The sequence below is a fragment of the Trachypithecus francoisi genome, unplaced genomic scaffold (genome assembly GCF_009764315.1).
Source record: "Trachypithecus francoisi isolate TF-2019V2 unplaced genomic scaffold, Tfra_2.0 Lachesis_group17, whole genome shotgun sequence".
Taxonomy (NCBI): Eukaryota; Metazoa; Chordata; class Mammalia; order Primates; family Cercopithecidae; genus Trachypithecus; species Trachypithecus francoisi.
The window spans coordinates 46,038,261-46,054,297 of record NW_022681462.1 but is presented as its reverse complement, the minus strand read 5'-3'; the positions used below and the strand labels follow the sequence as shown (position 1 = coordinate 46,054,297).

Here is a 16,037-nt window from a genome sequence, read left to right as displayed (position 1 = left end):
GGTGTATATGTACCAGTTTCTTTATCCAGTCCACTGTTGATGGGCTCCTATATTGATTCCATGTCTTTGCTATGATGAATAGTGTTGAGATTAACATGCAAATGCGTGTGTCTTTTTAGTAGAATGATTTTTTTTTTTCAATATATACCCAATAATGGGCTTTCTGGGTTGAATGATAGTGCTAAGTTCTTTCAGAGATCTCCAAACTGCTTTCCACAGAGGCTAAATCAATTTACATTTCCACCAACAGTATGCAAGCATTTCTTTTTCTCCACAGTCTTGTCAGCATCTACAACTCCATTTTTTTTTTTTTTTGTCATGTGAGTACTTAGGATAATGTCTTTCACATTGTAGGCACTTGATGCATATTTGAAGCAGGAAAGAAAGAAGATGTGTTAGTTTTTACAATAATGGTTTCCAAGTCAAATATTATGTTTCCATCAGCTGTATCTCATATGTTTAAATGCTTCTGTGCAGAATTTTTTTTCTGAAATTTTCTGAAAACCTTAGAGGCTTTTCCAAATTTCAAATCCTGTGAAAAATTATTCAATAAATCATGAAAACAGAAAAAAGTATTATAATTCTCATATGAAAAGTAAAGCTTACAAAGCAACATAGGAATGTTACTGGTTCAAGGGAGTTTAATAATTTACTGACAATACATTGAAAACAAAAGTGGAAAAAGTGGACTAGAAGTCAAAGATTAAGGTCAGCATTTCTATGAGCCAGCACAAAAACATGTGGGAGAGAAGTCAACAATTTCTAATCAGTGTTATTTGTAGCCACTGTCATATTATATATGTTTTTCTGGCTCTGTATGCTGCTAATGCTTAGTCATTCTTGCAGATGAAATAAACATTAATATGTATGCACTATACTTTATATACAGTATACTCTGTCATGTAGTTCCCCAAGAAATAGCAAGCTTTGGAAGCAAAAAAGTCTTTAGATTGGCAATTTTGAAAGAGATTCTGTGGAGTGCTATTAACCTTGTTAACTACAGTCTACAGTTCTTTGTAAATAATTTAACAGAAGACATGAAAAGAAGGAACATGATACTCTTTGCAAGATATTGTGAATTGAAATTACAAACATCTGAAAATCTGAATTAGAAAAGCAATGGAGATTTTCATCAAAGACACACAAATAAAATCAGTATCAGAGTAAGCCAACAAAATATTTGCACGAACCGATATATGCGTTAACACCTAGTATAAAGAGGCTCTAAGATGCACTTACACATGTGACCAACTTCAACGAAATATCAAAGACGTTTTCTACACCTGAAACATTTGTCAGGAAACCAAGGTCAAGACTATGGGAGAGAGTAATTAATCCTTTGAACTTTTTTTTTTTTTTTTTACTTTTTATCTTAAGAATGATAGCTTTTAATATTAAATATTTGCAGTATAATCTTTTTTGGTTTTTACAAGGTCTTCTTTGGTATTAATGTTTCCTTTTTTTATGTTTTTATTGTTAAATGCCTTTATCAGGTGGAGATCATTTTCTATGTTTTGGAAGTAACAAAATATATTTGTTAATAAACCATAAGTCACTGACGCTTGCTATCTAAACAGACATCATTCAAGAATGCTTAGTTGCACTATACATTATTACATGGTCCAATAAGGCATGAGGTACTGAATAGGCAAAAGCTGGAAGCATTCCCTTAGAGAACTGGAACAAGACAAGGATGCCCACTCTCACCACTCCTATTCAGCATACTACTGAAAGTCCTAGCCAGAGCAATCAGGCAAGACAATAAAATTAAAGGCATGTAAACAGGAAGAGAGGCAGTTAAACTATCTCTCTTTGTGGACGATATGATTCTATACCTGGAAAACCCCAAAGATTTTGCCAGAAGCCTCCTGGAACTGATAAACAACTTCATTAAAGTATCAGGATGCAATATCAATGTATAAAAATCAGTCGCATTTCTATACACCAACAACGTCCAAACTGAGAATTAAATAAAGAATGCAGTCTCATTTACAAAAGCCACAGAAATAATAAAATACCTAGGCATACAGCTTACCATGAAGGTGAAACATCTCTACAAGGAGAATTACAAAACACAGCTGAAAGAAATAAAAAATGACACAAACAAATGAAGAAGTATTCCATTCTCATGGATTAGAAGAATCATTAATGTTAAAATGGCCAAACTGCTCAAAGAAATGTATACATTTAGTGTTATTCTTATCAAACTATCAATGTCATTTTTCACAGATTTAGAAAAACATTATTCTAAAATTCATATGAAACCAAAAAAGAGCCTTAATTGCAAAGCTAACCAAAAAGAATAAAGCCAGTAGGAAGCACATTACCCAACTTCAAACTATACTACAAGGCTTCAATAACCAAAATAGCATGGTACTGGTACAAAAGCAACACAAAGAACATTGGAACAGGATACAGAACTCACAAAACTGCACAAACACAACCAACTGGTCTTTGACAAAGGTTTTTTGTGTTTTTTTTTGTCTTTCTTTCTCTCTCTTTCTCTTTCTCTTTCTCTTTCTCTTTCTTTCTTTCTTTCTTTCCTTTTTTTTTGAGATGAAGTTTCACTCTATTTGCCCAGGCTGGAGTGCAATGGTGCAATCATGGCTCACTGGAACCTCCACCTCCCAGGTTCAAGTGATTCTCCTACCTCAGCCTTCTGAGTAGTTGGGATTACAGGCACCTGTCACCATGCCTGGCTAATTTTTGTACTTTTAGTAAAGACAAGGTTTCACCACGTTGGCCAGGCTGGTCTTGAACGCCTGACCTCAGGTGATCCACCTGCCTCAGCCTCCCAAAGTGTTAGCATTACAGGCGTGAGCCACGGTGCCTGGCCGACAAAGTTGACAATAACAAACAATGGGAAAAGGACTTCCAATGCAATACGTGGTGCTGGGATAACGGATGTTTGCAGAATATTGAAACTGGACCACTTCTTTTCACCATATACAAAAACTAACTAAAGGTAGATTAAACACTTAAATATAAGGCCTAAAATAATAAAAACCCTAGAAGAAAACCTAGGAAGTACCATTCTGGACATCAGCCTTTGCAAACAAATTATGACTGAGTCTTTGAAAACAAGTGCAATGAAAACAAAAACTGACAAGTAGGACCTAATTAAATTGAAAGGATTCCACACAGCAAAATGAACTATCAACAGAGGAAAGAGACAACCTACAGAATGGGAGAAAATATTCACAAACTCTGTATATGACAAAGGTCCAATATCCAAAATCTGTAATGAACTTAAATAATTCAACCAACAAAAAACAAATAACCCTATTAAAGAGTGGACAAAGGACATAAACAGATACTTCTCAAAAGAGACATGTATGTGATAAACAAATAAATTTTTAAAATGCTCATTATCATTGATCATTAGAGTAATGAAAATCAAAACCATAATGAAATACCACCTCATACCAGTCAGAATGGCTATTATTAAAAAGTTAAAAAAAAAAAAAATAGATGTTGCCAAGGTTACAAAGAAAAGGGAACACTTATACATTGCTGGTAGAAATGTAAATTACTTCAACCACTGTACAAAGCAGTGTGGAAATATTTCAAATAATTTAAAATGGAACTACTATTTGACCCAGAAATCCCACTACTGGGTGTATATCCAAAGGAATATAAATCATTTTACCAAAAAGACAAATGCATTTGTATGTTCATTATAGAGCTAGAAACGTTAGCAAAGACACAGAGTCGGCCAAGATGTCTATTAATAGTAGACTGCATAAAGAAACTGGTACATATACACCATATGATACTATGTAACCATAAAAAGAACACAATCATGTCTTTTGCAGGGACCTGAACACAGCTGGCCATTATCCTAAGCAAACCAATGTAGGAATAGAAAATCAAATAAGGCGTGTTCTCATATATAAGTGAGAGCCAAACATTGAGTATACATGGATACAAAGATGGGAACAATAGACACTGGGGGCTGCTTAAGGGAGAAGAGTGGGAGGGGTACATGGAATGGAAGGGTACCGATCAGGTACTGTGCTCATTACCTGGGTGACAGGATCATTCTTACACTAAGCCTCAGCAGCAAGCAACATCGCCATGTACCAAACCTCCACATGCATCCCTGAACCTAAAATAAAAGTAGAGATAAATACATAATTATAAATATAAATAAGACAAAGTTTGTGTTCCATGACCAGTTCTGAAAAAAATGGAGTTAAACTTATTGTTTCCTAATTTTAAGTATACGTGTGCGTTGATTTGTTTCTTTGTATTGGAGCATTTACTAGATTATTATCCTAATGTACTACAGGGACCTGTTGTGCTGTACACTTTTTTTTAGTAACATGTTCACAAAAAATAATTACAATTAGGAGTACAATTTTTTAATCATGCAAAAGCGATAATAAGATATGTTGTCTGGGGTAAACAGCTGGGGTTTGTCCTCTTGCAGGACACGGACACATACGAGGAGTTTAGGAGCAGAGGTTTAATGGCAAAAGAAAGAGAAAAGAAAACAGCTCTCTCTCTAGGGAGAGACGGGACTTCTAAGAGGAAAGGCCAGCTGGCAGCAGATGCACTGAATTTTATAGTCCGGCTCGAGTAGGCGGTGTCTGATTTATGTAGAGCTCACAGATTGGTTCCATCAGGTGTGACATTTACACAGCCCAGGGAAGGCTGGCCACCCTACCCTAATCTTATTATGTAACTGAACTTTTCCCTTGGCCAGGGCCATCTTGTCTGCTCCTTACTGTACATGTGGCTGGCAGAGAAGGGATGGTGGCGCCACTATTTTGAACATGACTGGCACAATTACCAGCATCTATGTCTGCAGCTCCATTTTACAGGCTGCTGTTTGTTAGAAAGGAAAATGATTTGGGGCTACTTTTCATTAAAAGGAAAACCTTACCAAAGACTTCCATACCCTCACTATCTGTGTAAATAATTTCTTCTTAATTCCTGTATCAATATGAGATAGTCTGAGTTTGTGGGTTAAGGGAATAATCGCCATACTTCTTTTATCTTAAGAAACTGGTCCTCTGTGCAACTTCATCTTCATCTTGCATGTAGATGTAACAATTTGTTTGTCTGCAAGGGAATGTACATATTTTAAACTCCCTGGCTCATAATGAATGCTTCTGGAGCACTAGTGAGTTAGGGGAAGTGGCAGGTTAGGCATAGAGAAGTATGTGCAGGTTTCAGCAAAGAGCAAGAAGAAACATGCAAGCCTTAGGGCCACAGTCAAGGAAGGAAGATGCAGCAAGAAGTCAAAATAAGTTGCAATGTCAATCACTTAAAGCTAGTGAAGACAAGGACTGAGAAGAAGCTACAGGGTTAATCATACAGCGGTTTGCTTAGAAATAAATATTTCACTGGAGTGATGGAAGTAGAGAAATAACTGCCCTAAGTTGATGAGTGAAAAGAAGAAGGTGAGAAAGTGGATATGATATGTACAGAGTTAACCTTCCAAAATTTTAGCTGTGAAGGGGAGGCGACGGAGGATTTCTGGAAGAGTAGAGAAAGTTCTGGAAGTTTCCCAAAATCTTGATATTCTCATCTGTACAGATAGAATAGTACATAGATTTATTATAGTCACTGAGTGAGATCATCTCTTTAAAGTATTTATTCCATTTTATCATATAACATAGTAAAAAATGAGTAATTATTATTTTTAATTTTTGACAATTTGGGTTGAAAAGCACTATTTCATTACTTTTAAAATTTTTGTTTCTTTGATTACTGGTTTCTTATTAGTTTATCAGACCCATGGATTTCTTCTGTGAATTAGGAGTCTGTCTCATTTGCTTGTTTGTTTTTTTTTTCTGAGTTTTATTTTGCTCATTATTTTCCGAAGGTTATTTTTTTTTACTAGAAACTTTTGTTTATATATTCTTCTGCCTGTGTCTTTTCACACTGCACATGGAAGGACATTATTCTTCGCATCCTTTTACTTTTTCTTCTAACTTCACCACCTCCTGCGCTTTCTTAAAATAAAATGGAATTTTAGTTACAAAAGATAATTATTTTTACATTAGGCCTCTAAGTACTTAGAAATAATTTCTTAGCAACTATTTTAGGTTTTATAATCCTATTATCTCCCATATGTTTATATTCTACAAGTAATATGAATTTTACTAATCAGCTCTGTACCCTGTTGGCCCTTTTATTCTTGAGGTGAACTTAAGTTCTTTGCACCATGAAGTTTTCTTTTTTAAAAAAAGTCTTTGATACTCTCATCTTTAGCATATCATTGTATGAATTTCTAGAACTCCTATTAGATGAATGTTGGAACTTTTAGATTTATCTTCCAAGTTTCATTGTTTTTCTTCTAATATCTTTTGTTGCCTTCACACAAGTTTCCACCTTAAAAATCACATTCTCACCATGTATCTTATTTATAGCACTCACCTACTCTTTATTATTTTGTTTCCATAACAATATTTTAAAACTCCAAGAACTGTTGAGAAGCTTCTATTTTACCCTTAACCACTTCATTTTCACTTGTTTTTCTTTTCCTCCTCTTCATCTTCACCTCTTGCTTCTGCTCTTCCTCATCATCCTCTTTCTCCACTTCTTTTTTAACAAATTACATCTCAATTCTTGATGAGGAATGAGGATTGTTTATGTCGAGGTTTCCTTTTTCCACTTTATTAATTTTGCTTTCTTAGAGTTTGTTCAGTTGTTGTTTGCATGTGGTGTCTCTTCTTAGGCTGTGATTCTTGTTTGTCTGTAAATATTTGTAGATAGTCTAAGTAGAATATATTACTAGCTCAAGTCTGTTTTCTCATTTTTCAGGGAATCCCTGCAAAAAAATGAAACTCCACAGTCAGAATATCACATTTAGTGATTTCAGGAGACCAGCAGAACAGGAATTAAGCTGAAACTCATACATAGCTTATTTTCTGGGTTTGGGACCTCTCCATACCTCCTGTGGCTTTATGTTACCTGGTATTGTTACCCGAGACCATGAGTCTCCAGTGTTGGAGTGCCCACTTCAGAAGTCTGTGTGTTTTGCTTCATCCTGAGGCAAACACTGCTTAGCGTGTGTATTCTGATGGTGGTTGTGATGGTGGGGAGTAGCTCAGCCATTCTCCCTGTGTGGCTGCCGACAGATAAAAGGAAATCAGTGTAAGTAACTAGATTGGGGAGTCAAAGAGATATCCACTTGGACATACTGTGTGGAGCCTTTTGGGAATCCAGGTGACAAATCCAGCCAGAATATAAAAATACAGATGTGTAGTTCTAGCAAGACACACACACACACACACGCACAGAGTGTGAGAGAGAGTGTGTAGAGATGGACTGGAAGTCATCAGCATGAAGGATATAGATGATATCCCTTAGAGAAAAAATTCCAAACAAAGAAGAAAACACTAAAATAACGGAAAGTGAGGAAATGCGTCCTTGTGGAAAATGAAGAAATCAGAAAAATGCAGTAAGCAATGTGGAATTAGAGAAGGAATTATAAAAGTAAGAGAGCTAGAAAAACTAGAGAAGACGTAAGTGTTCACAGTTTCAGCTAGAGAAGACATAAGCACTCATGGTGACAACTCTGTGTGGATGACATCTTACCCTTTAAAATATTAGGTAAATAACACGTACATAAAATATAGTAATATTTAACTTTTCTCTTCAAAAATCTTAACATTCTTCCTTCCTGTTTTTGTTGTTCTTAAAAAATTTGTTTCTCCTGCATTTTGACATAAACTTAATACTTCATGTCTAAATAAGGGGTCCCATAGAAAGTAGAAATCTGTGCATGAAAATTGTCACTAATGTGTGCCTTCATCACAGTATAGTAGAAGAATCTAAATATTTTGAACGTTTAGTAGATACTATATGTATATATATATGTGTGTATATGCATGTGTGTATATATATATGTGCATATATATATATATATATAAACAAAGGTAATCTTAACTGCCTCCATCAAAGATCAAAATAAGCACAAACATGATAAGAAATGTTGCTGGAAGTGCCTGTTGTGAGCAGGGAGAATGTCTTATAATTATTAATACATGAGTTGACAGGCATTGGAGACTTAGAGGAAAAACCTAATGCAGAAAAATGAGCAGAAGATAGTTATAGTCATGAAAAGGCAAGAAGAAACATTAAAGTCAGAGAAAATAAGAGAGAAAGGGGCAGGAAGGTGAACTCAAGGTGAGTGTTGAAGATGACAAAAATGTGGAAGATCAAAACAAACAAACACAAAACCTGATCTGTGGGCTGAAAAGCCTCATAGATGAAATAAACAATTTAAGATTTTTTTCTTAAAAGTTAGAAGTATTCATTTTTTCTGAGTTATGAAACATTTGATTTTCTGTGAAAGACGGTTCTCTCTCTCTCTCTCTCTCTGCTTCTGTTTTTCTGGCTCATAGTTTCTTTTTGAACCTAAAATTCCATCACACTTTTAAAAGCAAAACAAAAAATGTTGAACAATATTATTTTTCTTTTGTTTATTTGTGAAGATTGCTTAGTCACCTAATTCAATCATACGCAAACTTAACTATTATGTTGGCAGATTAATTTCAAAGCATGGGAAAATCCACCTGAAAGGCAGAAATTTTTGTGATACAGTCAGCAACACTTCTTTCTCCTGCACTTTTTCACTGACATCGCAGCACTTTGACTCAGCCACCTTGATGGCAGTCTATTTTCAGGGTTCTCTCCTCACACAGCCAGACCCTAGGCCATGGCTCGCCATCAGCAAGACAGACTGGGTGATTCAGGCTCCATCTTTCCTCCTTCCAGATCAGTCCCTTCCCAGGGGTTTAGTATGAGCTACACCAAGAGCAAAACTAATTCTCACTAAAAATTTACCTGGTAAAAGGTTAAGGTATTAACCCTTCGAGGAGGTGGTTCAAAGGCCGAAGACATAAATAAGTTGAAATTCACATTTATGAAAGGCACTGAGGGATATTTTGTTTATGGGACTCACGCTATGATTCTTCAACCCAGCTGGTAATAGCAGCTTTTTCTAGCCAAGCAAAAGGCTTATCCTTTTAGAGGCATCATAGTACCAAAAGCCTTGATATTTTTAGTGGGGAGCAGTGGTCATGTTTTCCTGCCGCCAAAAGGAGTAGAACCAAGGACTTGATCCTGAAATGTGGCACTCAGCCCCATTAAAATGCCTTCTAGGAAAAATCCAACGTGCCTCCTCTCATCTTGCTGAATTTCTCTTCTCTCTACTCATATGCATTATCAATTCAGCTGGATTTCCATCACCTTTGATATATCTTTTTTTTTTTTTTTGAGATGGAGTCTCGCTCTGTCGCCCAGGCTGGAGTGCAGTGGCCCAATCTCGGCTCACTTCAAGCTCCGCCTCCAGGGTTCATGCCATTCTCCTGCCTCAGCCTACCGAGTAGCTGGGACTACAGGCGCCTGCCACCTCGCCGGCTAATTTTTTGTATTTTTAGTAAAGACGGGGTTTCACTGTGTTAGCCAGGATGGTCTGGATCTCCTGACCTCGTGATCTGCCCACCTCAGCCTCCCAAAGTGCTGGGATTACAGGCGTGAGCCACCGCGCCCGGCCCTTTTATACATCTTAATATCTGGGACCCTCTAGCCCGTGGTTTATGGTTTGTTTTCCTCTGGTTTTTGCTCTCAGATGCAATTATACTGGATACCTCTTTAGAGGACTTCTCTCCCTGAATGGTATTTATGTCTTTAAACCAAATGCAACTCCTGAAACGCCAGCATTTCCAATCGCCCAGGTTTCTACCAAAATAGCTTTTCTACCTACATATTTGGTAACCACCTGAATATCTGCCCAACACATTTGCCTGTATTTGCTATCTCTACCTTGCCTTCTATTGTTTCCTGAGTCCAATTCTGCCAGGCATTGTTCCCAACACCACACTAAAAGCAGCTTTCTTCAACTTCACCAACTACTACACTTTTCTGAAGCCAATGGCCAATTTTCAGGGCTCATCTCATTTGTCCTACGCCAGATGTGTCACAGCTGGTGACTCCTTCCTTCCTGAAACACTTCCTTCTCTTGCCTCCACTTTCTCACTATTCTTCTTCTGCTTCACTTGGTGCCACTTGTCATTCTGCTTCACAGGCTCCTCCTCATACCTGTGCCTCTAAGTGTTAAATGCCCCCAGGCCTCCTCTCTTCTTTAAAAATTCCCTCTGCTATGATGCTTTCAGTCAGTCTCATGTCTATAAATTCCATTTAAACACCAACTCCCAGATCTACGTCCACAGCCTAGAACTCTCCCTGAACTCATGTCTCCAAGTGCCTGCGTGCCCTCTCCACATATGTACTAAATAGCTGTCTCTAAATTTACATGTCCAAAATTGAGCAGCTTATCCCGACTCCCACCAAAATCTCCTTTAGTGATTTTACACTTCGGTAAGTGGACACTCCAAAGTCACTCTAAATCAGTGCCTTAGGCACTGGGCTGGCTACTGTATCTTCAGGACAGCTCTGGCTTTTTTCCAGCCCATTTTGCTACAGCAAGTCTCCCAATGGTGTAATTTTCTTCAATGATGTGTTGATAAGAAAAAATATATATAGTCTCTGCGAGGCCACTGTCTGAGTGGCATTTGCATGTTCTCTTCACGTCTGTGTGGGTTTTCTCTAGGTATTTCAGTTTCCTCCCCTACATCCCAACGCTGTGCATGTGAGGTGAACTGCCATGTCTATATGATTCCTATCTGAGTGAGTGTGGGTGTGTGTCATAGATAAGAGATGGCAGACGAATTGAGAGATGAGTCAGCCCAAGGCAAAGAATGTCTCTTTTATGAAAATTGGGAGATGTAAAACTGAAACCTAACAGAAAACACTTTCCAAATCACATAAAACGTCACTTATCAATTGAGCTAAAAGAACTGCAGCTATAATCAATTATGGATACCATATGACAGTGGACAGAAATGATATTAAAAAGAGAGACAAAGAAAAATATGGGACACTTTTTACTCTATAGTCTGTGTTTGACTATAAACATCGAATATAACATTTGTGGCAGCGAAAGGATAGGGCTGTACAAGGTACCCTCACTGATGTAGGGCACTTCTGAGGTTGAAGGCGAGATGGCCCTGACTGTGGGGTACACAACTGGGTATGTGTGTAAGGGGGCTCAAATCAGGAGGAGTGAGAAAGGTGTCAAAATTGATTTAGGATGAACCCTAAAACTTTAAAAATATGTGCTAGGCTTTGTTTTTTTATAGCCCTTAGTAACAACAGAGAGTATGTCCGAGGGATCTCCACTTTCACTGCTGAGATAGGAACAGGCCTGAAAAGTACAGTAAAGCTTCACTTAAGGTCACCTATAGGTTCTTGGAAATTGAGACTGCACCAAATGACATATAATGTAAACAACCTGGCTGAGTGCTGTGGCTCATGCCTGCAATCCCAACCTTTTGGGAAGTCAAGATGTGTGCATTACTTGAGGTCAGGAGTTGGAGACCAGCCTGGCCGACATGGCGAAACTCCATCTCTATTGAAAATACAAAAACTAACCAGGCATGGTGGTGTGTACCTGTAGTTTGTAGCTACTCGGGAGGCTGAGGCAGGAGAGGTGGAGGTTGCAGTAAGCTGAGATCGCACCACTGCACCTCAGTCTGGGTGACAGAGTAAGACTCTGTCTCAAAAAATAAATAAATAACTAAATTAAGTAAATAATAATGAAAACAACTTTATTGTAGAATAATTGATAGAAACAAGAGTTAATTTCCTATGGCATATTTCTGGTCACAAGAATATTACCAAACTTCTAAAGAAAGACCAAAACCTTTCTAATATTAAACACTGAAATAAATACAAGCTATACATACATTTAAGATGAATAAAAACTAGTAAGATAATAATTTATCTGCTTCTTCCCACTCAGGATTACAGGTGGCTAACTGTCCCGACAGTTCAGCGTGCAAGGTGGACACCAGTCCTGGAATCTAAGTTTCCCAATATTTTTTCTTTGTCTCTCTTTTTAATATTATTTTTGTCCACTGGCTTATAGCATCCATAAGTGACTGTATATGCAGTTCTTTTAGCTGGCAGAGATATAAGTCAATAAGTGATGTTATCTGTGACATGGAAAGTGTTTTCTGGCTGGGTTTAGTTTTAGGTATCCCAGTTTTCATAGAAAGAGACATTCTTTGCCATGCATTGTCTCATCTCTAATTTTGTCTGCCATCTATTAAAAGAAAGGTAACCCGGCTGGGTGCGGTGGCTCACGCCTGTAATCCCAGTACTATGGGAGGCAGAGGAGGGTGGATCACGAGGTCAGGAGATCTAGACCATCCTGGCTAACACAGTGAAACCCTGTCTCTACTAAAAATACAAAAAAAAAGAAAAAAAAATTAGCCGGGCATAGTGGCAGGTGCCTGTGGTCCCAGCTATTCGGGAGGCTGAGGCAGGAGAATGGCGTGAACCCAGGAGGCGGAGCTTGCAGTGAGATCACACCATTACACTCCAGCCTGGGTGACAGAGTGAGACTCCGTCTCTAAATAAATAAATTAATAATAAATAAATAAATAAATACAAATAAGTAAAATGAAAAGATAACCAATGAACCTAGAAAAATAAGTTTCAGTAAACTGTCAGATAAAAAGGGATTATGTTATGTTTTTTGTTTGGAGAAGACAGAATATTTAATGTTTTATTTCATCACTGCAGGAGAAAAATACTCTTGCCAGGGCTCTGTGATAGGGGAAAATTCTGATGAGCATTTGCCTCTTTTGAGTTATCAAAGTTACTGCTAAGTGCCACAATGTCTGAGTCTCACCCTGCTGAATGACACAAGTGGCACTCAGTGGGACACATGGATTTCTGGAATTACCGTAGGTGTCATAGCTATTACCCTTCACACAAAAGCAGCATAGAGAGAAGAAGATACCAGTAGGCTTACCAGGGGAGGTTACTGCTGGAGGGTTGGGGCGGGAGGCTTCCCAGGGATTATCTAAGCCCTTTCCCTGTCTTCTAGAACAACTTCACATAAACTGTCCCCTGCAGATGGGAACATCCTCTCTACTTTAAATCTTTCCAAACAACAGATAGGTTCACTTTTTTGCAGGACTGTAAGGAGGGGTTCATTCATGATTTTTCTTTATTGCTGACAGACAAAAATCCTAGATACCTAGATACCTCTATCTTACCTATAAGATTCTATAAGATCTTCATGAACAGAAATGACTTACCCCATAAAAGCTGAGTCTATTCTGTCCCCATTCCATAGCCAGTATTAAAGATGTTAATCAAATCTATACTATTTACAGCTAACATTACAAATAGGTGACTCTATACATATCATTGTAGTAGAGCCACCTCTCCAATTCCATGAACTTTATTTGGCTTAGTTGGGTATAGAAAATAGAAAAATACAGTGCAATGCAGATATATATGGCTCTTTCCTGCTGGTGTTTTGAGGACAGTACTATTTGTCCCTGAGATCTTTCTTCTGCCTGGCTAATCTGTTAGTCTGTGTATTAATTTCAACTTATTTATTGTAAAGAAAAAAAAAAAAAGGAGGAAGGAGGTGAAGCTACAGTCCATCTGAAACAATGTTATTAAAAATTTGTGAACTAGGACTTGAGCCCATTTGTTGTATTCATAAAGGGTGTCTTCGCAATCTCCATCCCCTTAAAAAAATTTAGCTCACAGAGTTTTGACAGCCATGTGTCTTTTTCTGAGGTATTTCCAAAAGTGAGACAAGAAAAAAAACTCAGATTGAAACAACATTTGTGTGTTCTTGATTAGCAGCTAATTACCTCTATGCTGGTTTGAGTTATCACCAGGCTATCTCAGAAGGGTCCAGTGTGAAATCAGCAGCTGGCGAGGCATCTCTTCAAAGCTCTTTGGCTGCTAGCTCCTCGGGGTCTATTAGCTTACTGCTTCATTAAAAGGGGGATGGAGGGCATTTGGTACAAACTTTTATTGGATGACTGCTCAGGAGAATAACTGCTCGGGCCATACTTCCAAAAGCTTGCTAATAAAATGAAGCTACTGGAAGTTAATTAATTTTCCTTTTACAGGACAGAGAATGGAGCCTGACACATAATAGATGTTTAATACATTTTCACTGATAAAATGAATAAATGAATTTATGATTATTGAGGAATTGGTGCTCGTTTACACTTAAATGTTATTTCCCCCCAGTGTTCTGGTGATGAGCTGTTTTGGTTGCCATGTGGAAAGGGCCTAACAGTGGAAGAGAGAGACAGACCCTCTGATGGCATGTTATTTGAGGAATAAAATTAATTCCAAAGAGTTCTTCTCTGCAAAGTTCAAGTTCACTGCTTTTGCAATATTTGGATGTGAGGACATATGAAATGATTTTGATGACTGATCTGATTCTTCTAAGAATGTAGTTTCACAATAGCTCTTGATAGTTTAAAAGAGGAAAGCATGGGGTATAGTAATTTAGCCATGGCTAAGACGTGACTAAGATACCTACATCGTCTTCATTGGAAAGAAAGATCTGTCCATGTTAACTATATTGACTCCGTTTCCTCTCTGCTTCTCTCTAGTGTGGACCTCTGTGCTTGTTTCCTGACTAAAACAAGACTGCCCACAGAGTAACCTCCTCAACCCTGTTAGTCATGCCATGCCTACCTCCCCAGCCCCATTGCCTAGCACTCTTTCTTCTCTGTCATATCAGCGGCTCTGATCTCCCGGGCTCTCCAGACCCAAGTCCTTCTTCTCATCTCACCACTAGTATCACTTCTTTATCTGCTCCTTGGATAAACTCAGATCTGTCATTATAGGCTGTAGTGAATTCCTACAATTTTATGTTGCTTTGGTATATTTTGAATATAAGCTAGATTTTCTCATCCCAGAAGCAGGGCTGCCACTCTTGACACAATTCCCAGTTCTTGACCTCCTTCCAATTCCTCACTGTGATCAGTCCAGATATCCGCTTTAAATAACCATCTCTTGGTGACTACCTCTCTCTAGAACACAATCTACTTGACTTGCACCACTGACCCCCACACGTTGCATAGACTGAGCAGATACATCACAATGGCCACCTCTCAGTCATAGCACGTTTCTAAGGAACTCATTCTAGCTTGCTGTAAACCCACCAATCTTGACTCCTCATGGGAAACGTGTTTGGGTAACACCCTGGAAGCCGATAAAAGCTTCAGCCCACAGGTCTCTTGTTTTCTCTCTTGCTCCCCGCCCACTAGCTGAGCGTGCTTGTCCCCTGTGGTTCCCCACTTCCCATTAACCCTGCGAGGTGTGCTGTCCTCTTCCCTCTGGGATCTGTAGGTAATAAACCACCTCTGTTATTTTTTGTGTTTTGTTCACTTGCTTTCTCTGTGTCTCACCTGACTGATAAACCTGAAAATAGCTTCTTTGCTCATCAGGGCTCTCCCAGAGGCTGACTATTTTGATTGGAGTCAATTGGACACAGGTAAGACAATAGCCACTGTGGTGTCTCCCAGGATATTCCTGTGAGAGGGACACTTGGTCACAGATCAAATGCTTAGGCATTAGGCTATCCACTAGGATAAAAAAAAAAAAAGTATTTTGCAAGAAGCATATCGTAAAAATCTACAGTCAAATCCCTGGAGCCCCATAAGAGCAGAGGTAGAGTTCATAGCCACCTTCGTGAAGAAACTCTCACTACTAAATTAGAAAAAAATACATATATATATATATATATATATATAATCTTGCAAAGCTGTTTCTTTGTTTTTATAAGATTTATCCCCCTGTACAAAATAGGCTTTCCACAATTCTCTCATGTGCTTTTACATATGTTTATGTAATTGTTGGGTTCTTCCTTTTTCCCACTGGGTTGTAATCTTGATGAGGGAAGGAATCCATTTCACTTTTCTCATTTTTGCTTCCTTGTTGCTTTAGCATTAAGTCTGGCACACAGTAGGCACTTAATAAATACTTACTGAATGAATAAAATTTACAAGACATATGTGATCTCCATCATAGCAGTTCTGAAAAAGGAGTGTGACAGCTGTAAAATAACTCATGTGAACAACAAAGTTAGCTGGTAAAATGTGTGTATTTCCAGAAATTACTTTCCCCTCAAATACATTGATAAGAATGTTATTGTTAGAAATTATTTCAACATCAAGTTGATAAACTCC

At 38.0% G+C, this 16,037-nt stretch overlaps 1 long non-coding RNA gene across 1 annotated transcript; it reads right to left on the bottom strand.

Annotated features, from left to right (window-relative positions):
- Positions 1 to 4,025: 4,025 nt before the first annotated feature.
- On the bottom strand, positions 4,026 to 15,448 carry LOC117062961. The gene is made up of 3 exons (XR_004428640.1): positions 15,258 to 15,448; positions 6,925 to 7,081; positions 4,026 to 4,108 (listed from the first exon to the last, which is right to left on the bottom strand). It is a non-coding gene; the product is annotated as an uncharacterized LOC117062961 (long non-coding RNA).
- Positions 15,449 to 16,037: the final 589 nt, after the last annotated feature.